Source organism: Mustela nivalis, assembly GCF_964662115.1.
Source record: "Mustela nivalis genome assembly, chromosome: 17".
Classification (NCBI taxonomy): domain Eukaryota; kingdom Metazoa; phylum Chordata; class Mammalia; order Carnivora; family Mustelidae; genus Mustela; species Mustela nivalis.
The window spans coordinates 15963002-15989439 of record NC_139036.1 but is presented as its reverse complement, the minus strand read 5'-3'; the positions used below and the strand labels follow the sequence as shown (position 1 = coordinate 15989439).

Below are 26438 nucleotides of genomic sequence, written 5' to 3'. Positions count from 1 at the left end.
AAGCCCTTACTTCATACACACGAAACACACAAGTCCCCTTAAAAGAGACACTCCAGGAGGGACCAGGTGTGCCCACCCTCATGACTTGTTGAAGGTGATCACAACATCTGAACCAAAGACAAGCTGTTTTCTTCTTGGGATGATAGTTTTAACAGGTCCCTGAATTGTATAGTGAAGTGATGCCAAAAAAACAAAAACAAAAACACCAAAACAAAACAAAAAACCCTACAGCCCTACCAGGTTAGGGGTTGAGTTTTAGAAAAGATGCACTTCTTTAGGCCATGGACCAGAAAGTCCCTTCAAGTTCTGATGAAGAGCAAAAACTGCCTGTCCCAGCCCTTTGATCACTGAAGGAGAGAACAAGACTGAGTGTTCCACAAATTCAATACAGCTGGGTCTCTCACCCTCCCTTTTTTTCTTTTTCGGTAAGTATCCAACCATCCATAAATTCTTAGATACAGTAGAAATGCATGGCACAGTGACTTTCATACTGGTTTTAATTTGGTCAGAGAACAGCATTTCCCAGTTCTACTCGCCCCAAACCAAGTTCTCTGCAGTTCCATCCCATGGGATTGTAGCGTGGATGTGGCAGGGCACGCTGGAGGGTCAGGAAGGCTGGGTCTGTCTAGTGTCATAAGTGAGGCAGGGCTCTACCAGCTGGCCCTGGCAGCTTCGATATCGCTAACCAAATTCTGAACCAGGCAGATCCCCAAAATCTGTAGCAATGCAGTGCCTATGAAAATACCAGCCACGATGGTTAAATTGTCCTGCAACCACTTCTCAAACTGGGGCACACAGCCTTTCGTGTAGATTACAATCTGCTGGTCAACTTCTGGTTTTTGCCTGGCATCATAGCCACACTGAGCATTGATAACAACTTCCGGGGGTCTTTAGTGCAGCAGGAGAATGGCATGCCGCATCACTCTTGACTTGCATAGGAATCTGTACAATTGAAGTAAACATTTAGGTTCCAATAATCAGCTCCAAAAGCCCCAGAGCACTGCCAGAACTTCAGAAGGAACGTGTTTTCTCATAGGGTTCCAATGCACCCTGCGAATCCCAAAATGAACATCACTCCTCCCACCAGGAGGAAGATCCAGACTGGGTCAAAGCTGTAGAGATTGGTGATGGAAGAGATATTAGACAGAACTACTTTTTCATTCCATGCCCACAGCCCAGTTCCAAGAAATGCTACTCCCCAAAACCAAAATACGACATTGAAGCCAAATATGAAGTATTATATTGAGGTCATTAAGCTTCCCCATAGTAGAAATATGCTTTTCATTGCATTTTGCTAAGCAATATGTAATCTGACATTATAGTGAACATATGACCAAAGAAATTATTCTCATTAAAAAGACAGTTCTATCATGGAATATTTTCACTCTTAAAAATGTATCACTTATTTTGCTATGTGATTTTAGAACCTCTCATTTTCCCTGAGTATATACGTAGGTTCTTTATATAACTTATAAAGCCTTCTATGTCTACATCCTTCCTGTTGAACTCCACAATAAACCTGATGAGCAGAAAGAGCATCTCTTAATCTGTATTAAATAAATGTGCCTATACCAAATAATACATACTATTTTTAGTCAAGAATTTAAGATAGATTTACTAGAGTATTTTGATTCTATACAATTTTTGCCATTGGTGCTGAATTCAGAAACTAATATTTTTAAAAATGTCTTCCCGTTGTAATCTTTAAAATGGTAAAGAAATAAAGGCCTAAGTGGAAAGATAGGATTTCTCTGAACCAGAAATACAACTTGAAAAATGGAGTGGACTTCTGCCAGGATAAAATGAAAGGGGGGAAGTGGGAGTCTCTGAAATAGAATCCAAAGAATTCTATGATTTCTTACTATTGCTTTGACTAACTTTAATTCCCATCAACCAAAGACCACCAGGTACACACCTGTTGTCAAAAGTTATGACTTAATGCAGCAAAAGAGTCTACACACCATGGGACTTTGTAGAGTACCACAAAAGAAAGAGGATGAAGTGAGGGAAAGAGAACTTCTGGACTTTTAGGTGCTGGAGTCAAGGGATGACCTTGGGAAGCACTGGTCAGATGGTGTCAATGCAAGGGTTGCTGGAACTGTCGGAGGTCTCTGTCTTTAGGATTTGTGAGCCCATGTAGAATCACTGTTGGTCAGCTTGGGTGTACTCTGATCTAAACCACACAGGTCTAAGTAAACTCGTGTTAAAAGAACGAGTTTAGATAATGGGTGATAAACATGATTTCTCTGGCACTTTCTATCTATTTTATGATTCAGGATATACTTTTAAGTTGTGGTTTGTGTTTCAGTTTTCACTGCCACTAGGTCAGCAAGTTTTTCCCTTTCTCACTCCTGACAAAATTTATCATTGAGGGTAAGTCATTTAAATTCCCTTTAGTCAATCAGTGCTTTCCTTTGTATAGTAGAAATCTTGCAGTTGACATTCAACAAACTCCTTCTACTTCTAAGTCTGAAATACTGAAGCCCAGACACTCACTCTTAAACATCTATCTTTAAGCATAAAGAAGGAGCTGAACTTTGTATCAGGTAAGCTTTATCCATCATCATCTCAAATTCCACATTGGAAAAACTATGGAAATATGATTTTAAGTATAAAAAACAGAAAATTCCAAATCCTTATATCCCAAATACTCACTAAATATGTGAAAATAAATTGAAGTACAAAATTATGGGTGCTTTCATACTCTATGAATTTAATAGTAAGTGCACTCTTGTTAAGTAAAAAAAAATATATATCATTATAATGAAACTGTTGACTCAAAATGAATATTCATCACCTTTGTCAGAGATCAGAAGAATCAAGGCAACCACAGATGAAATTGAAAACACACAGGTGCATTGTTTTAGTAGTTACTTGTTTTAGTCTGCTCAGGTTGCCATAAGAAAATACCATATAGCCTGGGCAGCTTAAACAGGAGAAATTTATTTTCTCACAGTTCTGATGACTGCAAGTTCAAGATCAAGGTGCCAGCAGCATTAAGTTTCTAGTGGGAACTCACTTGCTGGTTTGCACATGGCCACCTTCTCTGCCAATGCCTACAAGCATAGGTATCTCTCCTCTTCTTAAAAGGACACCATCCCTGCTGAATTTGGACCCCACTCATGGTTTTATTTAACCTTTAGCACATTGTCACTGGCCCTGTCTCCAAGTTCAGTCAGTCACTCTGGGCCTTAAGACTTCAGCTTAGAATTGAGGCACAATTCAGTTGAGCACTAGTAAACCCCAAATAAATAATTTGCCTTCAGCAAAATACTATAATCTCTATTAAGAATATAAATGTTTTGTTATTTTTACCTCATGAAAAAATAAATCTACATAAGATGGAGGGATTTCCATTGCCTTCTTATGGCAACCCTTTTTCTTTCCATTGAAAAGAGGTCCTCTATGAGGACAGTGAAAAATCCCTTGAACTGGACTGGAAAAATCTGCCACTTCTCTGTGTCAATCCCACCTCTGAACTCTTCAGAGATTATCTTGGTAGGATGCCTGATGGGGTTGGCTTTGAGTGATCTGACCTTCAGCGTTTACTTAAACATGGACATAAAAAGGATCCGCTTCCAGCAGTTTAAACTGAAGTGAAGCAAACTACCAAGATTTAAAAAAAAAAAAAAAAAAAAAGACTAACTTTAAAAGCAATTTTACTCAAAATTTTCAGTTTTTTTTTAGAACTTATTACAGCCTAATTTAAATGAACAGATTTCTAGATCATTCACTATCAATTGGTTAATTATTGACCAGAATGTTTCCTGGTTTTCCTCCTATTTCAAAAATGTATCAAAATCCTTGAGGAGAACACAGGCAGCAACCTCTTCGACCTCTGCCGCAGCAACATCTTCCTAGGAACAACGCAAAAGGCAAGGGAAGCAAGGGAAAAAATGAACTATTGGGATTTCATCAAGATCAAAAGCTTTTGCACAGCAAAGGAAACAGTTAACAAAATCAAAAGACAACTGACAGAATGGGAGAAGATATTTGCAAATGACATATCAGATAAAGGACTAGTGCCCAGAATCTATAAAGAACTTAGCAAACTCAGCACCCAAAGAACAAATAATCCAATCAAGAAATGGGCAGAGGACATGAACAGACATTTCTGCAAAGAAGACATCCAGATGGCCAACAGACACATGAAAAAGTGCTCCATATCACTCGGCATCAGGGAAATACAAATCAAAACCACAATGAGATATCACCTCACACCAGTCAGAATGGCTAAAATCAACAAGTCAGGAAATGACAGATGCTGGCGAGGATGTGGAGAAAGGGGAACCCTCCTACACTGTTGGTGGGAATGCAAGCTGGTGCAGCCACTCTGGAAAACAGCATGGAGGTTCCTCAGAATGTTGAAAATAGAACTGCCCTATGACCCAGCAATTGCACTATTGGGTATTTACCCTAAAGATACAAATGTAGTGATCCAAAGGGGCACATGCACCCGAATGTTTATAGCAGCAATGTCCACAATAGCCAAACTATGGAAAGAACCTAGATGTCCATCCACAGATGAATGGATCAAGAAGATGTGGTATATATACCCAATGGAATACTATGCAGCCATCAAAAGAAATGAAATCTTGCCATTTGCGACAACATGGATGGAACTAGAGCGTATCATGCTTAGCGAAATAAGTCAAGCGGAGAAAGACAACTATCATATGATCTCCCTGATATGAGGAAGTGGTGATGCAACATGGAGGCTTAAGTGGGTAGGAGAAGAATAAATGAAACAAGATGGGATTGGGAGGGAGACAAACCATAAGTGACTCTTAATCTCACAAAACAAACTGAGGGTTGCTGGGGGGAGGGGGTTTGGGAGAAGGGGGTGGGATTATGGACATTGGGGAGGGTATGTGCTTTGGTGAGTGCTGTGAAGTGTGTAAACCTGGTGATTCACAGACCTGTACCCCTGGGGATAAAAATATATGTTTATAAAAAATAAAAAGTTAAAGGCTTAAAAAAAAATAAAAATAAAAAAGAGGAAAAATTAAAAAAAAATGTAAAGGCTCCCTTATGAGAAGATGTAAATGGCTAACTTATTTTCCAAAACCATTATTTCATTTATTTTATTCAATTCAGTTGGACTTATTTTTAATGAGCTTTGAAAAAAAAGTCTCTAGTTCACTGCTGTTGTATGCAGTTGTATTTCTTTTATTAAACAATGTAATTTATGATGTGGCATCATTAATTTGATTTTTAGCTCCTTATCACATCATAAATAGGAATTCTCTGAATACTGATCTATTATCCTTCCACCTGACCCAAAATAGGTAAAAACAAAATAAAACAAACAAAAAAACTTAAATCCCATTACTATAAAGAGGGTATATTTTACCGTTTTTTTTTCTTCCTTGTAAGTGGAATGACACATGTTGTTTTAGCAAACACATCTTTTATTCATTCATCCCTTTCCTTTTCCTGAGTACAACACTCTCTCCCCCTCTCCCGTAGGTAAGTCAATACTAAAAACTCAGTGTGTCTTCATATGTATTTTTCTCCTTTTATAGACTATGACACTATGTAGATATGTATCAATGTATGTCCTCATACACACATATATGGAATGGGGTTTCTTTGTTTGTTTTTATTTTGTTTTTCATTACCTTGAACAACTCTATAATAGTTATCTTTAGAGGCACCTGAGTGGCTCCGTTGGCTAATCAGGTGCCGTTGGTTAATCAGGTCATGATCCCAGGGTCCTGGAATCAAGCCCCTCATTGGTCTCCCCGCTAAGCAGGGGAGCCCTCTGCCTGTGGCTCTGTGTACCTGTGCGCGCTCTCTCTCTCTCTCTCTCTCTCACTCTGTCAAATAAATAAATAAAAATAAAATATTTTTTTAAAGTTATCTTTATATATAAATTCTTACACATTGGTACATTTGGTTCTACAGGAAAGCTTTCTAGGAAAGGAATTAGTATTTTTTTTTCTTAGTAGATATTTCATATTCTCATTTTACAGATTAATAATATTGAGGCTTTTTAGAACAGAAGGCTGAACTCGGTTAAATAACATTACATTTCAACCTGCAATCTAAGACTACCCTTTCTCCTCATGTCCATATCAACATGAAGTCTGGAGCATTTAAACTTTCTCTCTGGTTAAATCATTATATTGATTTCTAGTTCCCTAGTAATTAGTCAATTTCCTTTTTCCCAAGGGTGTTAGTCATTTGGATTTGCACTTGGTACATTGTGTATTCATATCTTTGCCCATTTTTAGACTCTGTGTTTTGTCTTATTTCCTGACAATTTGTAAGAACTTTTTGTGTATTACTGAAATGAACTCATGGCTTCCTATTTGCATTTTCATTTTTTCCACATATATCATATCTATCTTGCTTGGTATATCTTTTCTGCATACAGATGGTTTAAATTTCATTTAATAAATTCTGAGTTTCTAGATACTCTAGGTGTCTAGCATTGCACATGAGCTATCTAGATTCTCTTGTACTATTGCCAGAAAACAATCAGTGTTTTAATTCAACTGGTGTTAATTTTTGTAAATAGTGTAAGACAGACAGGGATCCCTTTTTCATTCCTCCTAGATCAATGTATTGCTGTTTCAGCACTGAATATGAAATTTTGCTAGTCTTTTCTCATTGAATGCCTCTACCACAATTGTTGTGTTAACTTTATTATTTTGACAAGGTATTCAGAGTCTGATGCTTATCGGACTGAGCTACCCAAGTGTCCCTCAATTCCTTTATACATAACAACTGATTCTCTTCCTCTATTAACTTGCTTTGTCAAATGTGAGAAAGAGCAAAAAATATGTAGAAAGTCCGTGATTTTTCTTCATTATCCCTTCCATGCATTTCTGCCTTTTAATGTCAATTTCTCCTCTTTGCTTCCTGAGAACCTTCTTTCTACTTCTTCCCACCCTCTATTGGTATCACTTCAGCCTCCTGTCAAGCCCACCTTTCTTTATTCCTCTCAAATTAGTCATGTCTAATGCCTTTCTACATGTTTTCCTATCATGAGATAGGTTGATATATAATTTTTATACTCAGTTTCAATGTTTATAGTGATCCCAAAAAGTAGTTACATTGTTACTGAAGAGGCTATATGACCTGTCCATGAACCATGCCAAAAAGTGGCAAAGCCTATATTCAAACACAGACAGTCTGATCATAAATTTCATGTGTTTTTTGTGCTGTCCTTTATTTGTAAATGACTGTTTTGTTTGATTGACTAATCTGAGTTAGGGTGACAGTGATTAAGAATCAGTAGATAATTTTCCAAAGTTTATCTTGTCAGATGGTTTTTCTGCATCAATTGAGAGGACCATGTGGTTCTTCTCTTATTGATTTGTTCTATCCCATTGATTGATTAGCAAATGTTGAACCACCCTTGCAACCCATGGATAAATCCCACCTGGTCACCGTGGATAATTTTTTTTAATGTACTGTTGGATCCTATTAGCGAGGATCTTGTTGAGAATCTTGGCATCCATGTTCATCAGGGATATTGGTTTGAAATTCTCCTTTTTTGGTGGGGTCTTTGCCTGGTTTGGGGATCAAGGTAATGCTGGCTTCATGAAAAGAGTCTGGAAGTTTTCCTTCTGCTTCATTTTTTTTTTTTTTTGAAACAGCTTCAGGAGAATAGGTATTATTTCTTCTTTGAAAGTTTGTTAGAATTCACCAGGGAACACATCAGGTCCCAGGCTCTTGTTTTTTGGGAGGTTTTCGATCACTGCTTCAGTCTCGTTGCTAGATATTGGTCTATTCAGGTTGTCAAATTCTTCCTGATTCAGTTTTGGAAGTTTATAGTTACCAGGAATGCATCCGTTTCTTCTAGGTTGCTTAACTTATTGGCATATAACTGTTGATAATAATTTCTGATGATTGTTTCTATTTCCTTGCTGCTAGTTGTGATCTCTTCCTTTCATTCATTATTTTATTAATTTGGGTCCTCTCTCTTTTCTTTTGTATTAGTTTGTCCAATGGTTTATCAATCTTATTGATTCTTTCAAAAATCAATAAGATTTTAGCTTCTAGTTTTGTTGATGAATTCTACTGTAACTCTAGTTACTATCTTATTGATCTCTACTCTAATCTTGATTATTTCCCTTCTTGTGTGTGTGGTTGGCTTAATTTGTTGTTGATTCTCCAGTTCTTTAAGGTACAAAGTTTAGCTGATTTGATTCACCATTTAATAGAATTATTTGATCACAGAAATGAGTCTGTATATGTGTGTGTGTATGTACATGTGTAAAGCAATTACTTTACATCTCAGGAAATACTTTTATTTCAGGATATACTTTTAAGTTATTTTAAAAAATCATATTACAAAATGAGGCAAATAGGTTTAAATGTAGAAATATTTCACATGCCATAAGAGAGTGACTAAGAAACTAGAGTAAAATCTAGATGTTGGAATTATTATTTATAGGAAAATAATGAATCATCAATATATTATTCACCAGGGCCACCTAGGTACACAGAATGTGACTGGACATCTCAGATGTACCCTTACTTTACAGTTCTAAATACTTAAATACTAGATACTTCATTTCTTCTACATAGAATAGCATGCATTCTTTATGGCAAGGCATCATGAACATGTGCATTTGTATTAGAATCTCCATATATAGCAAATAAAAACACAGAGTACACAGTTATGTATACTTCTCAGATAAAGGACAAATGTTATTTTTAGTATAAGCATGTGCCATGCAATACTTGGGATACATGTATACTCACAATTTTCCATTTTTATCTGAATTCAATTTTAACTAGGTATCATGTACTTAATCTGGCAACTATTTTTATATATCTAATACAATACTCAAATCAGTATTCATATTGATATTCAAAACAACAACTTCTAACAGCTACATAGGATCATCCCATTGCATTAACTTTTTTTTATGTTGTGATAGAACCCATATAACATAAAGTTTACTGTCTGAACCATTTTTAGGTGTGCAGTTCAGCAGCGTTAATTGCATTCCATTGTGCCACCAATCTCCAGAGCTCTTTTCATCTTGCAAAACAGAAATTCTATACCCATTGAAGAACCTGTCATTTCCCCCTCACTGCGGCCCATCAATCACCATTCTACTTTCTTTCTTTTTGAATTTAACTACTCTAGGTACCTCTTATAAATAGAAACATGAAGTATTGGCTTTTTTGTTTTTGTTTCTCAGTGACTGTTTTATTTCACTAAACATAGCATCTTTAAGGTTTACACATGTAGCAGGTGTCAGAATTCTCTACCCTTTTAAAGGCTGAATAGTATTCTACTTTTAGTTGTCTATTCACCTGTATATAGCTATTTGTATTGCTTTTACCTTTTTTGGTTATTATAAATAATGCTTCTGAGTTGGTGTCTTGGTCCCTTTGAGCTATGGTAACAAAACTCCACTGACGGGGTAGCTTATAAACAATAGAAATACAATTTTCACAGTTTGGAGGCATGGTTGGGTGACAGCTCTCTTACAAGATGCAGATTTCTCATTGTGTCCTTCCATGGTAGAAGGGGCTGGGGAGCTCTGTGGGATCTTTCTTATAAAAGCACTAATCCTATTCATGAATGTTCTACCCTCAACCTATTTACCTGCCAAAGGCCTCACCTCCTAACACCACCACATTGGGCATTAAAATTCTAACATTTAAATATTAGGAGATCATAATAATTTAAACCATAGATTTGCTTTCTCCTCAGGCTCTTCTTATCCTGTCAATGGTCATTTTCTCCCTGTATTGTCTGTCTACTAGGTAAATCTGTATCCTAACTTTCTTTCTTATAAAAACACCAGTCATATTAAGTTAGGGCCAAACTCATTTACATTTAATTATCTCTTTAAAGACTGTATCCAGATACAATCACTTTCTGAGCTACTAGGAGTTAGAAATTTTGAGGGACATAATTCTGCTAATAATAGGTATAAAACCAAAAGTGAAATTTCTAGATCATCTGGAAATCTTGTTTTTATTTTTTGAGGAAACTCCATACTGTTTTTCATAGTAACTACACCTTTTAAATATACTAACAATAGTGCATAAAGATTCTTTTTTCTCCACATCCTTCACAACACTTGTTATTTATTTTTTTGATAGTAGTCATCATAGTGTGTGTGAGGTGGTATCTCATTGTGGTTTTGACTTGCATTTCCTAATGTTGAACATCTTTTCATGAACTTATAGGTCATTTCTGTATATTATTGCAAAAATGTCTATTCGAGTCATTTGCCCATTTTTTGGTTTTTACTTATTTATTTTTTAAAGATTTTATTTATTTCCTGCTGAGCAAGGAGTCTGATGCGGGACTTGATCCCAGGACTATGGGATCATGACCTGAGCTAAAGGCAGACACTTAACCCACTGAGCAACCCAGGTGTCCATGACCATTTTTTAATTTGGATTATTTTGTAGTTGAATTGAAGGAGTTTTTTTAAAGTATTCTGGATATTAAACCTTTATCAAATATATAATATGCAAATATTTTCTATCATTCTGTAGGCTGCCTTTTACTCTATTGATTATGTCCTTTATACACAAATGTTTTCAATTTTGATGTATTTACTTTTTTTTTTTTAAGATTTTAATATAATTTTTTATTTTTTTATAAACATATATTTTTATCCCCAGGGGTACAGGTCTGTGAATCACCAGGTTTACACACTTCACAGCACTCACCAAAGCACATACCCTCCCCAATGTCCATAATCCCACCCCCTTCTCCCAAACCCCCTCCCCCCAGCAACCCTCAGTTTGTTTTGTGAGATTAAGAGTCACTTATGGTTTGTCTCCCTCCCAATCCCATCTTCCTTCATTGATTCTTCTCGTACCCACTTAAGCCCCCATGTTGCATCACCACTTCCTCATATCAGGGAGATCATATGATAGTTGTCTTTCTCCGCTTGACTTATTTCGCTAAGCATGATACGCTCTAGTTCCATCCATGTTGTCGCAAATGGCAAGATTTCATTTCTTTTGATGGCTGCATAGTATTCCATTGGGTATATATACCACATCTTCTTGATCCATTCATCTGTGGATGGACATCTAGGTTCTTTCCATAGTTTGGCTATTGTGGACATTGCTGCTATAAACATTCGAGTACACGTGCCCCTTTGGATCACTACATTTGTATCTTTAGGGTAAATACCCAATAGTGCAATTGCTGGGTCATAGGGCAGTTCTATTTTCAACATTTTGAGGAACCTCCATGCTGTTTTCCAGAGAGGTTGCACCAGCTTGCATTCCCACCAACAGTGTAGGAGGGTTCCCCTTTCTCCGCATCCTCGCCAGCATCTGTCATTTCCTGACTTGTTGATTTTAGCCATTCTGACTGGTGTGAGGTGATATCTCATTGTGGTTTTGATTTGTATTTCCCTGATGCCGAGTGATATGGAGCACTTTTTCATGTGTCTGTTGGCCATCTGGATGTCTTCTTTGCAGAAATGTCTGTTCATGTCCTCTGCCCATTTCTTGATTGGATTATTTGTTCTTTGGGTGCTGAGTTTGCTAAGTTCTTTATAGATTCTGGACACTAGTCTTTTATCTGATATGTCGTTTGCAAATATCTTCTCCCATTCTGTCAGTTGTCTTTTGGTTTTGTTAACTGTTTCCTTTGCTGTGCAAAAGCTTTTGATCTTGATGAAATCCCAATAGTTCATTTTTTCCCTTGCTTCCCTTGCCTTTTGCGTTGTTCCTAGGAAGATGTTGCTGCGGCTGAGGTCGAAGAGGTTGCTGCCTGTGTTCTCCTCAAGGATTTTGATGGATTCCTTTCGCACATTGAGGTCCTTCATCCATTTTGAGTCTATTTTTGTGTGTGGTGTAAGGAAATGGTCCAATTTCATTTTTCTGCATGTGGCTGTCCAATTTTCCCAGCACCATTTATTGAAGAGGCTGTCTTTTTTCCATTGGACATTCTTTCCTGCTTTGTCGAAGATGAGTTGACCATAGATTTGAGGGTCTATTTCTGGGCTCTCTATTCTGTTCCATTGATCTATGGGTCTGTTTTTGTGCCAGTACCATGCTGTCTTGATGATGACAGCTTTGTAATAGAGCTTGAAGTCCGGGATTGTGATGCCACCAACGTTGGCTTTCTTTTTCAATATCCCTTTAGCTATTCGAGGTCTTTTCTGGTTCCATATAAATTTTAGAATTATTTGTTCCATTTCTTTGAAAAATATGGATGGTACTTTGATAGGAATTGCATTAAATGTGTAGATTGCTTTAGGTAACATAGACATTTTCACAATATTTATTCTTCCAATCCAGGAGCATGGAACATTTTTCCATTTCTTTGTGTCTTCCTCAATTTCTTTCATGAGTACTTTATAGTTTTCTGAGTATAGATTCTGTGTCTCTTTGGTTAGGTTTATTCCTAGGTATCTTATGGTTTTGGGTGCAATTGTAAATGGGATTGACTCCTTAATTTCCCTTTCTTCTGTCTTGCTGTTGGTGTAGAGAAATGCAACTGATTTCTGTGCATTGATTTTATATCCTGACACTTTACTGAATTCCTGTATAAGTTCTAGCAGTTTTGGAGTGGAGTCTTTTGGGTTTCCACATATAGTATCATATCATCTGCGAAGAGTGATAATTTGACTTCTTCTTTGCCGATTTGGATGCGTTTAATTTCCTTTTGTTGTCTGATTGCTGAGGCTAGGACCTCTAGTACTATGTTGAATAGCAATGGTGATAATGGACATCCCTGCCGTGTTCCTGACCTTAGCGGAAAAGCTTTCAGTTTTTCTCCATTGAGAGTGATATTTGCGGTGGGTTTTTCATAGATGGCTTTGATGATATTGAGGTATGTGCCCTCTATCCCTACACTTTGAAGAGTTTTGATCAGGAAGGGATGCTGTACTTTATCAAATGCTTTTTCAGCATCTATTGAGAGTATCATATGGTTCTTGTTCTTACTTTTATTGATGTGTTGTATCACATTGACTGATTTGCGGATGTTGAACCAACCTTGCAGTCCTGGAATAAATCCCACTTGGTCGTGGTGAATAATCTTTTTAATGTACTGTTGAATCCTATTGGCTAGTATTTTGTTGAGTATTTTCGCATCTGTGTTCATCAAGGATATCGGTCTATAGCTCTCTTTTTTGGTGGGATCCTTGTCTGGTTTTGGGATCAAGGTGATGCTGGCCTCATAAAATGAGTTTGGAAGTTTTCCTTCCATTTCTATTTTTTGGAACAGTTTCAGGAGAATAGGAATTAGTTCTTCTTTAAATGTTTGGTAGAATTCCCCCGGGAAGCCGTCTGGCCCTGGGCTTTTGTTTGTTTGGAGATTTTTAATGACTGTTTCAATCTCCTTACTGGTTATGGGTCTGTTCAGGCTTTCTATTTCTTCCTGGTTCAGTTGTGGTAGTTTATATGTTTCTAGGAATGCATCCATTTCTTCCAGATTGTCAAATTTATTGCCGTAGAGTTGCTCATAGTATGTTCTGATAATTGTTTGTATTTCTTTGGTGTTAGTTGTGATCTCTCCTCTTTCATTCATGATTTTATTTATTTGGGTCCTTTCTCTTTTCTTTTTGATAAGTCGGGCCAGGGGTTTATCAATTTTATTAATTCTTTCAAAGAACCAGCTCCTACTTTCGTTGATTTGTTCTATTGTTTTTTTGGTTTCTATTTCATTGATTTCTGCTCTGATCTTTATGATTTCTCTTCTCCTGCTAGGCTTAGGGTTTCTTTCTTGTTCTTTTTCCAGCTCCTTTAGGTGTAGGGTTAGATTGTGTACCTGAGACCTTTCTTGTTTCTTGAGAAAGGCTTGTACCGCTATATATTTTCCTCTCAGGACTGCCTTTGTTGTGTCCCACAGATTTTGAACCGTTGTATTTTCATTATCATTTGTTTCCATGATTTTTTTCAATTCTTCTTTAATTTCCCGGTTGACCCATTCATTCTTTAGGAGGATGCTGTTTAGTCTCCATGTATTTTGGTTCTTTTCAAACTTCCTTTTGTGGTTGAGTTCTAGCTTTAGAGCATTGTGGTCTGAAAATATGCAGGGAATGATCCCAATCTTTTGATACCGGTTGAGTCCTGATTTAGGACCGAGGATGTGATCTATTCTGGAGAATGTTCCATGTGCACTAGAGAAGAATGTGTATTCTGTTGCTTTGGGATGAAATGTTCTGAATATATCTGTGATGTCCATCTGGTCCAGTGTGTCGTTTAAGGCCTTTATTTCCTTGCTGATCTTTTGCTTGGATGATCTGTCCATTTCAGTGAGGGGAGTGTTAAAGTCCCCTACTATTATTGTATTATTGTTGATGTGTTTCTTTGATTTTGTTATTAATTGGTTTATATAGTTGGCTGCTCCCACGTTGGGGGCATAGATATTTAAAATTGTTAAATCTTCTTGTTGGACAGACCCTTTGAGTATGATATAGTGTCCTTCCTCATCTCTTATTATAGTTTTTGGTTTAAAATCTAATTGATCTGATATAAGGATTGCCACTCCTGCTTTCTTCTGATGTCCATTAGCATGGTAAATTCTTTTCCACCCCCTCACTTTAAATCTGGAGGTGTCTTCGGGCTTAAAATGTGTTTCTTGGAGGCAACATATAGATGGGTATTGTTTTTTTATCCATTCTGATGCCCTGTGTCTTTTGACAGGGGCATTTAGCCCATTAACATTCAGGGTAACTATTGAGAGATATGAATTTAGGGCCATTGTATTGCCTGTAAGGTGGCTGTTACTGTATATGGTCTCTGTTCCTTTCTGATCTACCACTTGTAGGATCTCTCTTTGTTTAGAGGACCCCTTTCAAGATTTCCTGTAGAGCTGGTTTGGTGTTTGCAAATTCTTTCAGTTGTTGTTTGTCCTGGAAGCTTTTAATCTCTCCTTCTATTTTCAATGATAGCCTAGCTGGATATAGTATTCTGGGCTGCATGTTTTTCTCATTTAGTGCTCTGAAAATATCATGCCAGCTCTTTCTGGCCTGCCAGGTCTCTGTGGATAAGTCAGCTGCCAATCTAATACTTTTACCATTGTATGTTACAGACTTCTTTTCCCGGGCTGCTTTCAGGATTTTCTCTTTGTCACTGAGACTTGTAAATTTTACTATTAGGTGACGGGGTGTGGGCCTATTCTTATTGATTTTGAGGGGCGTTCTCTGAACCTCCTGAATTTTGATGCTTGTTCCCTTTGCCATATTGGGGAAATTCTCCCCAATAATTCTCTCTAGTATACCTTCAGCTCCCCTCTCTCTTTCTTCTTCTTCTGGAATCCCAATTATTCTAATGTTGTTTCGTCTTATGGTGTCACTTATCTCTCGAATTCTCCCCTCGTGGTCCAGTAGCTGTTTGTCCCTCTTTTGCTCAGCTTCTTTATTCTCTGTCATTTGGTCTTCTATATCACTAATTCTTTCTTCTGCCTCATTTATCCTAGCAGTGAGAGCCTCCATTTTTGATTGCACCTCATTAATAGCTTTTTTGATTTCAACTTGGTTAGATTTTAGTTCTTTTATTTCTCCAGAAAGGGCTTTTATATCTCTCGAGAGGGTTTCTCTAATATCTTCCATGCCTTTTTCGAGCCCGGCTAGAACCTTGAGAATTGTCATTCTGAACTCTAGGTCTGACATATTACCAATGTCTGTATTGATTAGGTCCCTAGCCTTCGGTACTGCCTCTTGTTCTTTTTTTTGTGTTGAATTTTTCCGTCTTGTCATTTTGTCCAGATAAGAGTATATGAAGGGGCAAGTAAAATACTAAAAGGGTGGCAACAACCCCAGGAAAATATGCTTTAACCAAATTAGAAGAGATCCAAAATCGTGAGGGGGGAGAAAGGGGATAAAAAGTGGTTCAAAAAGGAAACAATAACAAAAAAAAGAAAAAAGAGAAAAAAAAAAGAATTTTTTAAGAAAAGAAAACACCTATGAAAAATATAAGAAAGAAAAAATATATATATATTAGATAAACTAGTAAAAAATCGTTTAAAAAGAAAAAGGTAACAGTTAAAAAAAAAAATTTTACCCGAAGGCAAAAAAAAAAAAAAAAGAAAAAGAAAAAGAAAAAGAAAAAAATTAAATTAAATTAACCGCAAGACTAAAAAAAATCACAGGGAAAAAGCCATGAGTCCGTGCTTTGCTTTCTCCTCCTCTAGAATTCTGCTGCTCTCCTTGGTATTGAAACCGCACTCTTTGGTAGGTGAACTTGGTCTCGGCTGGATTTCTTGTTGATCTTCTGGGGGAGGGGCCTGTTGTAGTGATTCTCAAGTGTCTTTGCCCCAGGCGGAATTGCACCGCTTTTACCCGGGGCTGGGGTGAGTAATCCGCTTGGGTTTGCTTTCAGGAGCTTTTGTTCCCTGAGCACTTTCCGTAGAGTTCTGGAGGACGGGAATACAAATGGCGGCCTCCTGGTCTCCGGCCCGGAGGAGCCGAGAGTCCAGGGCCGCACTCCTCAGTGCGCGCCCAGAGAATCGCGCTCAGTTACTCCCATCTGCCTGACCTCTGGCCGCGCTCCGAGCTCACCGAGCCTGCGACCGGTTCAAGGTCACCCCGAGCTGCGAGCTTACTGTCGGCTCTGTCTCTGTAGCCGGCTTTCCCGTTCCAATACCCGCAAGCTCTGCGACACTCAGACACCCCCGATCCTTCTGTGACCCTGCGGGACCTGAGGCCACGCTGACCCCGTGTGGGCTTTGCCCCGGGTAGCCTCTGGAGCGATGTCCCTCAGCGGAACAGACTTTTAAAAGTCCTGATTTTGTGCGCGGTTGCTCCGCCGCTTGCCGGGAGCCGGCCCCTCCCCCCCGGGTCTATCTTCCCGTCGCTTTGGATTCACTTCTCCGCCAGTCCTACCTTTCAGAAAGTGGTTGTTTTTCTGTTTCCAGAATTGCTGTTCTTCTTCTCTTTGATCTGCTGATGGATTTGCAGGTGTTTGCAATCTTTAGATAAGCTATCTAGCTGATCTCCGGCTAGCTGAAGTAGTCTCGGCCTGCTACTTCTCCGCCATCTTGACTCCTCCCCCGATGTATTTACTTTTTCTGTGTTAATTTTTGCTGTCTGTGCTTTTCCTGTCATGTCAAAGGATTCATTTCCATGCCCTCTATCATGGAGACTTTCCCCTGTTTTCTTCTAAAAGTTATATAGTTGTAGCTCTTACAGTTAAGATTTTGACTCATTTTGTTTTAAGTTTTCTATATGGTGAAAAGTAAGTGTGCACTTCATTGTGTTGCTTGTGAATTTGTAATTTCCCTCATAGCATTTGTTAATAAGACTCTCCTTTCCTCGTTGAATGATCTTGGCACCTTTGCCAAATATCACTTGACCATTTAGAGGAGAGCTTATTACTGGATTCTCTATTCCTTCCATTGACTTATAGGTCAGTATTTTAGTACTTCATTGTTTTCAGTACCTTTGTTTTACGATAAGTTTTGAAATCAGAAAATGTGAGAATTCCAACTTCATTATTTTTAAGATTGTCTTTGCTATCCTTGTTCTCTTGAGATTCTATATGAATTTTAGGATAGCCATTTTTATTTATGTAAAAAAATGCATTGGGATTTTCATAGAGATCACATAAGTCTACTTTTTGATGGATAGTTATTCTGTTCTTACTCCAATACAGTTCTTAGTATTTAGAGTCATTTCTCATTTTATTGGCTTGGATATTATCTCTCAATGGGAGGTAATGTTAAAGTTGCTAGCAGGCAGAAAAAAGCAGCACTTCTGAGACAGGATAACATAAAGAGAAAAACAAAAACCTTAATTTACAAGTATCAAAACTTAAAAAAAAGTGGAGATATATATATATTTCTCCACTTTTAAGTATATATATATATATATATATATATATATATGTATATGTCTATATATGTCTATGTGTGTGCGTGTATATATATATATATATATAATATCTATATGTCTGTGTGTGTGTGTGTGTGTGTGTGTTTTGGTGTCCTCTGGCTGCCATAACAAAATACCATAGGCTACAGGTCTTAAATAGCAGAAATATATTTTTTTCATACTTCTAGAAATTAGAAGTTCAAAATCAAGGAATCTACAGGGTTGGTTATAGATGAGGTCTCTTACTGATTTTCAGATAGCTGCCTTCTTCTGTGTCCTCCCATGACCTTTCTTCTGTGCTTGATGAGAGGGTGCTGTTCTCTGATGTCTGTTTCTCTTGTTATAAGGGCACCAGTTCTTTTGGTTTTGAGTTCCACTCTTATGACCTCATTCAACTTTCATTACCTTCTGAAGTCCTTATCTCAGTATACAGTCACAGTAGGATAAGCCTTACCTATGAATTTTGGGGTGGGAATGATCAGTCCATAATAACATAGATTAAAAAATAAAGAACAAGAAAGTTATGCTACTAAAGGATATTGGCAGCCTCTCATTGAAATGGCCACCTCTGCTGTTGGGGACAGTTTTAGCAAAGCATCCAAGGAATGATGGATAATATTTTATCTAGTGTGTGAAAAACAATCTTGTGTGAATGAAAAGACCAGCCTCCCTCACTAAGTGGCTTTTTCCCCCCAATTTTTATTTTATTTTATTTTATTTTTTAGTGTACCAAAATTCATTGTGTATGCACCACACCCAGTGCTCCATGCAATACGTGCCCTCCACAATACCCACCATCATGCTCACCCACCAACCCCCCCAAACCCCCCAGTTTGTTCCTCAGAGTCCACAGTCTCTCATGGTTCATTCATTTCCACCTCCAATTTCTCCCAACTCACTTCTCTTCTCTGTCTCCCAATGTCCTCTGTGTTATTCCTTATGATTCACAAGTAAGTGAAACCATATGATACTTGAATATCTCTGCTTGACATATTTCATTCAGCATAATCTTTTCCAGTCCTGTCCATGTTGATACAAAAGTCGGTATTCATCCTTTCTGAAAGAGGAATAATACCCCATTGTATATATGAGCCATATCTTCTTTATCCATTTGTCCATTGAAGGGCATCTTACTCCTTTCCACAATTTGGTGACTGTGGCCATTGCTGCTATGCAATGGGTATAAAAGAAAGGTACAGATGCCCTCTCTTTTCACTGCATCTCTATCTTTGAAGTAAGAACCCAGTAGTACAATTGCAGGGTCACAGGGAAGCCCTGTTTATAATTTCTTAAGGATTCTCCACACTGTTTTCCAAAGTGTCTGCACCAACTTGCATTCCCACCAATAGTGTAAGAGGGTTCCTCTTTCTCCATTTCTTCTCCAAAACTTCTTGTTTACTGTCTTGTTAATTTTGACCATCCTAACTGGTGAAAGGTTGTATTTCAATATGGTTTTGATTTGAATCTCCCTGATGGCCAATGATGATGAACATTTTTTCATGTGTCTGTTAGCCATTTGTATGTCTTCTTTGGAGAAATGTCTGTTCATGTCTTCTGCCCATTTCTTGGCATGATTATCTGTTTTGTGTGTGTTGAGTTTGAGGAGTTCTTTATAGATCTTGGATATCAGCCCTTTGTCTGTAGTGTCATTTGCAAATTTATTTCCTATTCTGTGTGTTGTTTCTTTGTTTTGTTTACTGTTCCCTTTGCTGTGCAGAAGCTTTTGATCTTGATGAAGTCCCAAAACTTCATTTTCGCTTTTGTTTCCTTTACCTTTGCAGACTTTATCTTGAAAGAAGTTGCTGTGGCCGATGTCAAAGAGGTTACTGCCCGTGTTCTCCTCTAGGATTTTGATAGATTCCTGCCTCATGTTGAGGTCTTTCATCCATTTAGAGTTTCTTTATGTGTATGGTGTAAGATAATGGTCAGGTTTCATTATTCTACACATAGCTGACTAATTTTCTCAGCACAAGTTTATTGAAGAAACTGTCTTTTTTCCAATGTATATTTTTTTTCCTACTTTGTCGAAGATTATTTGACCACAGAGTTGAGGGTCCATATCATGACTCTCTACTCTGTTCCATATATCTGTTTTAGTGCCAGTACCATCTTGTCTTGGTGATCACAGCTTTGTAGAAAGCTTGAGATCAGGCAACATGATGCCCCCAGTTTTGCTTTACTTTTTCAACATTTCCTTAGCAATTCGGGGTCTCTTCTGGTTCCATATGAATTTTAGGATTGTTTGTTCTAGCTCTTCAAAAAATGCTGGTGGAGTTTTGATCAGGATGGCACTGAAAGTATAGAAGGCTATAGGCAGTATGGATATTTTAACAATGTTTATTCTTCCAATCCATGAGCATGGAAGGCTCTTCCATCTTTTTGTGCCCTCTTCAATTTGTTTCATGAGTGTTCTGTAGTTCTTCGAGTGCAGATCCTTTATCTCTTTGGTTAGGTTTATTCCCAGGTATCTTATGGTTCTTGGTGCTAGAGTAAATGGAATTGATTCTCTAATTTCCCTTTTTATTTTTTCATTGTTAGTGTATACGAAAGGAACTGATTTCTGTACATTGATTTTGTATCTTGCCACATTATGGTATTGTTGTATGAGTTCTAGTAGATTGGGGGAAGAATCTTTTGGGTTTTCCATAAAAAGTGTCACGTCATCTGCAAAGAGAGAATTTGATTTCTTATTTGCCCACTTGAATACCTTTTATTTCTTTTTGTTGTCTCGTTGCTGTTGCTAGGACTTCTAGTACTATGTTGAACAACAGTGGCAAGAGTGGACATCCTTGTCATTTTCCTGATTTCAAAGGGAAGGCTATCAGCCTTTTCCCTTTGAGAATGACATTCACTGTGAGTTTTTCGTAGAGTTTATGAAATTGAAGAATGTTCTTTCTATGCCTATACTTTGAATTGTTTTAATCAGGAAAGGATGCTTTATCATGTCAAATGCTTTTTCTGCATCAATTGAGAGGACCATGTAGTTATTCTCTCTTCTCTTATTGATTTGTTCTATCGCATTGATTGATTTGCAAATATTGAACCACCCTTTCATCCCATGGATAAATCCCACCTGGTCATGGTGGATAATATTTTTATATAATATTGGATACCATTAGCTAAGATCTTGTTGAGAATCTTGGCATCCATATTCATCAGGGATATTGGTCTAAAATTCTCCTTTTTGATGGGGTCTTTGCCTGGATTGGGGGTTAGGGTAATGCTGGCTTCATCAAAAGAGTCTGGAAGCTTTCCTTCTGTTTCTATCTTTTAAAACATCTTCAGGAGAACATTTCTTTCTTCTTTGATTGTTGGGTAAAATTCTCCAGGGAATCTGTCAGCTCCTGGGCTCTTGTTTTTTGGGAGGTTTTTGTTCACTCCTTCAATCTTGTTACTAGATATAGGTCTATGCAGTTTCTCAAGTTCTTCCTGATTCAGTTTTGGAGGTTTATAGGTTTCCAGGAATGCATCCATGTATTCTAGGTTGCTTAACTTATTGGTATATTACTGTTGATGATAATTTCTGGTGATTGTTTCTATTTCCTTGGTGTTAGTCATAATCTCTTCCTTTCATTCATAATTTTATTAATTAGGGTCCTCTCTCTTTTCTTTTGGATTAGTTTGGTCAATGGTTTATTGAGCATATTTAGTCTTTCAAAAAACCAGCTTCTAGTTTTGTTGATGTGTTCTACAATATCCCTAGTTTCTATTTCATTGATCTCTGCTCTAATCTTGATCATTCCCCTTCTTGTATGTTGAGTTGGCTTAATTTGTTATTGTTTCTCTCATTCTTTAAGAGAGCTTGTGTATTCCAGTTTTTCTTTCTTTCCTTCTTCTTCTTCTTCTTTTTTTTTTTTTTTTTTAGGGATGCTTGGTTGGCTATATCCCAATGTAGGACTGCCTTTGCTGTATCCCATAGGTTTTGGACCAAAGAGTCTTCATTCTCATTTGTTTCCATGAATTGTTTAAGTTATTCTTTGATTTCCTAGTTAATCCCAACATTCTTAAGCAAGGTGGTCTTTAACTTCAAAGTGTTTGAATTCCTTCCAAACTTTTTCTTGTGGTTGAGTTCCAGTTTCAAAGCATTGTGGTCTGAGAATATGTAGAGAATAATCTCAATCTTTTGGTATTGGTCGAACCCTGATTTGTGAGACAGTATGTGATCTTTTTGTTTGTCCATTTTTTACCTTTGGGTCCCATTCTGGCTGGGTCTTCTCTCTCTCTCTCTCTCTCTCTCTCTCTTCGTCTCTCTCTTTCTCTCTGTGTCTCCTTTTTTTTCTTTTATCTTTCTTTTTGGTGGTGACTTCCAACTGCTCAGAAGTGTTCTAGGCTGTCCCTTGCCTGGATTGTGGTTGATATATTCAGCTACACATCCCTTTAACCATCTCTCACCAAAACAACTAGGAGGAGGAACACCCAACAGAGGACAAATACAGAGACTGTGCCCTCTCCATCAGAGCTACTGGATATGGACATAAACAGTATGTGGGAAAGGGAATTCAGGGTAACAATTATCCAGGAAGTAGCTAGTTTGGGAAAAAAAAAACATTAGTGAAAACATGGGATCAATTAGGGCAGAAGTGAAAGCCTCCTGGGAAGAAGTTAAAAATGCTACCAATGAGAGCCAATCTAATCTAAATAACAGCTAGGGTAACCAAGGCAGAAGATATAATTAGTGATCTAGAGGACAAAGTGATAGAGAAAAAGAATTAGGAGGAGGTCTGGAACAAACTGCTTAGAAGCCATGAAAACAGAATTAGGGAAATAAATGGCATCATGAAATGTTCCAATGTCAGAATTATTGGGATACCTGAGGGGGAAGAGAAATAAAGAAGACTAGAAGATATAGTTAAACAAATTCTCCATGAAAATTTTCCCAATTTTGGGAATGGAACCAGAGTTCATGTCCTAGAGATAGAAAGATCAGACCCCAAGATAAATGAATCTAGAAAGTCCTTGAGGCACTTGATAGCAAGACTGATGAATCATAATTTTAGACAAGAGCTTTTGAGAACAGCTAGGGGAAGAGATTCCTTACACACAGAGTAAGTCCATCAGAATATTGTCAGACCTGTCCACAGAAACCTGGCAAGCCAGAAAGATCTGGCTACACATACTCAGGACACTAAATTAGAATAACATGTAGCCAAGAATACTTGATCCAGCAAGGTTGACATTCAAAATGGATGGAGAGATAAAGAGCTTCCAAGACCAGCAAGGTTTCAAAAGTATGTGGCCACCAACCCAGCAATACAAGAAATATGAATAGGGGTTGTATAAAAGAAAGAACTCAATAGTGACATAGAAAAGAAATTTACAGAGACAATCTATAGAAACAAGGACTTCACAGGCAACGTGATGTCAATAAAAACGTATCTTTCAATAATTACTCTCAACGTGAATGGCCTAAACACTCTCATAAAACAGCACAGGGTTGCAAATTGGATAAAATGATAGGACCCTTCCATATGGTGTCTACAAGAGACCCATTTGGAACGTAAGAATACATCCAGACTGAAAGTGAAGGGATAGAGAAGCATCTTTCATCCCAATAGGCTTCAAAAGAAAGCTGGGGTAGCAATTCTCATATCAGATAAATTAGATTTTAAACTAAAGACTGTAGTCAGGGATAAAGAAGGACACAACTTCATTCTTAAAGGGTCTATCCACCAAGAAGATCTAACAATTGTAAATATTTATGCCCCCCAAAAGGGAGCAGCCAACTACACAAGACAACTGTTAGTAAAGATAAAGAGTCATATTGATATGAATACATTAGTAGTAGGGGATATTAACATGCCACTCTCAGTAATAGAGAGATCATCCAAGCAGAAAAAAGAAACAAGAGCATTGAATGACACAGTGGACCTCATAGATATATATGGACCTCATAGATATATATAGAACATTCCACCCTAAAACAACAGAATACTCATTCATCTTGAGCACTCAGTGTCTTTAAAAAAATGACACACGATACATATTTTCACTTTTAGAAAACAAGCAAGTGCAAATAAGAATATTTACATTTGTAGACATTCACTTTATATTTGGAGGAAGAGTGAATTCTAGAAAATTCAGTGAGATTATAGTAACAATTTCCCTTTCCTTTAATTTAGAATAAAATATTTAATTTAGAATAAAAGTTTCCTGAAAATACAAAATACTAAATTTTATTGATATTGCAGTAAAAAAATGTGAGTTGATGTATAAATGCTAATGGTTTATATTTTTAGACAAATACTGTTCTAGCTTCCACCTGATCTCTTCTAAAAAAAAAAAAACTCAAGTAAAATTAAAAAGAATTAGAGGAAATTAGAATGAAAGCAAAATTGGTGTTTTTACCTTTAAGGAAATTTACACCCTTGAAAAATCACTGTCTTCTAAAATTATATCAAATATCTATGCTATTTCAGTCACCATGAATAAATCAGAACTCTGTATAGACTTTCAAGTATCATTTAAAACCACCAGTTTCCTTACCAAGATTATGAATTTAAAATAGTAGTTACAATTCTTTATTTAATAATACTGTTTCTTATATCACTGTTTATGTCATTTATTTATTTATTTTTAAAATTTATTTTCTCTCTTTCTTTTTTATTTTTTAAAATTATTTATTTATTTATTTTGACAGAGATCACAAATAGGCAGAGAGGCAGGCAGAGAGAGAGAGGAAGGGAAGCAAGCTCCCTGCTGAGCAGAGAGCCCACTGTGGGGCTTGATCCCAGGACCCTGGGATCATGACTGTAGAAGAAGGCAGAGGTTTTAACCCACTGAGCCACCCAGGTTCCCCTCTCTTTCTTTTTTAAATTAACACATCCAGAGTTTCCCAATTATCCATGGAAATCATGTCTCCTGAAGTCAAGTAGCTCACTATTTAGAATAACAATATTTTTAAACTCACTGATAGGAAGTTCCAGTTTCACTGTTTGACAGCAAGTTAATTCCCCTCTATTACAGCCACAGGTTGCAAAATTTAGTCAAGGACAGCTGACTTGCAAACAGAACATTGTATAACAAGAGTATCAGTATAAGAATAGGGTGAATTACGACCAGAGCTTGAATTAAGACCTGGGAGATATTCTAACCTATCACTTCAAAACTATATTACCTTCAGCTTTTTTTTTTAATCATTAAAATTGAAAAGGTAAAATGAAATAATGAAATGGAAAAGTACTAATAGATGTTTTACATAATGAAAAGGGTGTTGAAGGGACCAAATGTCTGTGAAAATGCCTGGCATGTGAATTTCAAAGACTTTATTAATGAGGATTCTACATAATCTTTATATGTTTTTTTTAACACATAAAATTCTATGTGTTTTAGGGACACTTGAAATTATAAGTTATGGTTAAGATCATTTCTGTTCCTAGAAATACATTTTGATATACATGGGGAACCAGTGGTTTTATGTGGCACAGAGAAATGATGCATTCAAATGTTCAGTATCTGAATACTTGATAATCCTTCATATTTATCACTCAGTGTTCAGCAATTTATCTTCAAAATTATTTAGGTAATATATACTATATACTCCTAAGCAAGAATGATATGGAAATAATCTGAGTTCCCCCTCCTTACCATTTAATCTTAAATAATCATACTAGTTGTGGATAACTAGGACACTATATCAGATTTTTAAAAAAATAACAAATAAATATACAAGAAAACAGAAAAACTGCATGCTTATCTTTCTTCTGTGACTAACAATTCTTGTGTGAATTTAGATAACTCATCTAACCTTTTCTACACTTGACAATTGTATTAAAAAATGAGGGGAAAATTTCATGTTTTGTATCCAAAAGGGAATAGGACTCTCTTAAGTTCCCTTCAAACATTAAGATGCTTATAATCAGTATAAAACATCTATTTAAAACTTCTACAAATTTCCAAAAAAAAAAAAAAAGCTTTCTACAAATTTAATCCCTTATTGTATTGAAAAGAGATGACATCATCAAAAAAGAGCTATTCTTTGTTAAATATTCATAAAATCCAGTAATTTATGTACTGCCTGTGGTACACCACCCATAAGGAAATGCAATATTATTAACATGAAGAAAATGCAAATAAACATAAAACACATTTAAAAATGTAAATTAGTTTATTTGATTGCACAGTCTACACTCAGACTACCTCAAACCAGCAAACTGTATGACCAGCAAATTTACAAAGTGAGTTTAGCTCTGTGGAAGTGACATGTAATTTTGATAAAATAAGTGATTAAATTCCTGACATTTAGTGGGAAAAAAGCTGTTCTGAAAATAATGGTTGGAATCATTGTAATTGTTACACATAAATTTTTTCGTTTATAATAAAATGTAGTTGGAGCAAGATAAGGCTCAATCAGTTACCAGCATAGGTTCCCCCATCTCTTGGGCAGTCATTCCTGGAGGGTGATTAGCAAACTGGAATGTTTTAATTTGAATTGGCCAAGTTTCTAAAATTGAATCATGAACATATGCGGTCAAATGATGAGACAATCCCCTGAGAATCAGGATTTATGTATTCCAATTCTACTTTAACTAGTGTTTTAGCAAAGTTGCAGATCCTTTATGCAGTTTGCATTTTTCCAGATGAATTATTACAATGACAAAACTGGGGGGAAAAAAGTTTACATGGTCAATAGTCTGACATTGGCATTGTAAGAAAACCCAGTTGTAGGGAAAAAGT

At 36.8% G+C, this 26438-nt stretch overlaps 2 pseudogenes across 2 annotated transcripts in view; one reads left to right on the top strand and one right to left on the bottom strand.

Moving 5' to 3' along the window:
* The window catches only part of LOC309852188 (cAMP-dependent protein kinase type II-beta regulatory subunit-like), a 245907-nt pseudogene that overhangs the window by 206859 nt on the left and 12610 nt on the right, over positions 1–26438 (top strand). The gene's annotated exons all lie outside the window — the stretch shown is intronic.
* On the bottom strand, positions 648–1231 carry LOC309851669 (tetraspanin-5 pseudogene; annotated as a pseudogene). The gene has a single exon. The product of its transcript is annotated as a tetraspanin-5 pseudogene (transcript).